This window comes from Homarus americanus, unplaced genomic scaffold (assembly GCF_018991925.1).
Source record: "Homarus americanus isolate GMGI-L3 unplaced genomic scaffold, GMGI_Hamer_2.0 scaffold54443, whole genome shotgun sequence".
NCBI classification, from domain to species: Eukaryota; Metazoa; Arthropoda; class Malacostraca; order Decapoda; family Nephropidae; genus Homarus; species Homarus americanus.
The window spans coordinates 2,329,981-2,332,037 of NW_024750852.1; positions in this window are offsets into that span (position 1 = coordinate 2,329,981).

A 2,057-nucleotide genomic window follows, 5' to 3' on the forward strand; every position below is an offset into this window, starting at 1 on the left:
TGATTTTTTTTATATTTTGTTAAGGTTTGTACTCAACATCCATGGCTCACTTTACATTTGTACTTAATCTAAACACACTATTGGTACAGCCTTGAATACTTGTGGGTGAAGACACAAGAAAAGACTGTGGTATCATATGAAGGAATAAGAGGCCTAGGACACTTCAGGTCTTCTTAGTTCGTAGCTTTAACCTTGGAGTATAATCAGACAAATGTAAGCATGTGACTAATGTCAGCAAGACTGACAGTACACTAACATTGGATTTATATTAACATTAAGGATTAACTTTGGCCAAAAAATAATTCTGACTTACAATAGGCACAGGTGTAAAGACTTAGCAATGTATATAAGCTCCAGAACTAAATTTTCAAGGCAGTAACAATCCTTATTTTTACAATATAGTACTCTGTAGATTAAGATAAGTATTTATAATAAAAAAAAAAAATATATATATATATATATATACACACACATTAAACCTCGCTTACGCGGTTTAATTCTACGCGTTTATTACTTACGCGTACCTGCCAGAACCGAATTCCACTTTACGAGGTGCGCCTACTCATATACGCCGGGTGAAGTATAATTTTTATTTAGATCATAAAATTCATACAAATTATCCGCCAGAATATAATTTACATTGCTGGAATTTTACAATTTGATGATCATTTTGAATATAAGCATCATAGATTTTGCATTAGACATACAAATTTTATATCTTATGCAAGTATTTTGTTTACTCAGAGCAAATATGTTATCTTTTGTGCAAAATATATGAAGTGTATATTCAAAATACCTGGACTTGCAAGGAATCCAGCAATGTCAATTATATTATCCTAACTTTAGTCTGAGGTATTATTTATTACTAAAAATGTAAATATACTGTTATAACCCAATCATTTCTCTGGTAGGAAGGTGGGGGGAGGGGTAGGGAGGGGAGGAGGGAACCAGGAGCAGGTGGAAGAGGGGTGAAGGTGGGGTATTTGATTGACAGATAGTATTTTGGTAAGTATATTTTGTTTATTTATTGAGATATTTGTTTTAGTTTCATAAAATTAATAGAATATATTTACATTGCTGGAATTTACTTGATGATCATTTTGAATATAAACATCATAGATTTTGCAGACATACAAATTTTAGATCTACTTTAAGTATTTTGTTTACTCTGTAATATGTTATCTTTTGTGCAAAATATATGACATTTATATTCAAAATATTCCTGGTTTTTAAGGAATCTAGCAATTATATTATCCTAACTTTAGTTTGAGGTTTTATTTATTACTATACCTTAAAATCTAGTGGTTTTCCCCAGACATTTCAAAGAGGAAGAGCCAGGAGTGTGAGAGAAGAGGGGAGTCCAATATTTGAAAGGACACTTGAGACTGTATTTCTTAAGTATTAATTGTGTATACCATTACATAAATTAAGATGTTATTTACTAGAATGTCTCGAGAGTTTGTCAGCCGGTCTCTATTTAATCCCATATGTTATGTTGTTCACTTTACGCTTCTCGCTTACGGGCCTAATGTGGGTTCAATTGACCGCAAAGTGAAAACCGCGAAGTGAACAACAGAACATATGGGATTAATTCCAATAGAGACTGGCCCGACCCCAAACCCACTTTTTCCGACACAATACCTATGTTGTAGTAAAATAACATCGAAATTTATGATTGTATGCTCACACAATTAATATTTAAGAGAAATACAGTCGTCAGGTTAATGTCCATTCAAAATGGACTCAAGCCCCCTCCTCTCTTCCCAGCTCACTGGCCCCTACCTCTCTGAGAAATGATTGGGTGAAACACTAGATTTTAACGCTTAGTAATAAATAATACCTCAGACTAAAGTTACGATAGTATAATTGACATTTCTGGATTCCTTGCAGGTCAGGGAATATTTTGAATGTAAACCTCATATATTTTGAACAAAAGATAAAATACTTGCTTTGTGTAAACCAAATTATTACATTAGATCTAAATTTGTATGTCTAATGCAAAATCCATGATGTTTACATTCAAAATGATCATCATATTGTAAGAATTCCAGCAATGT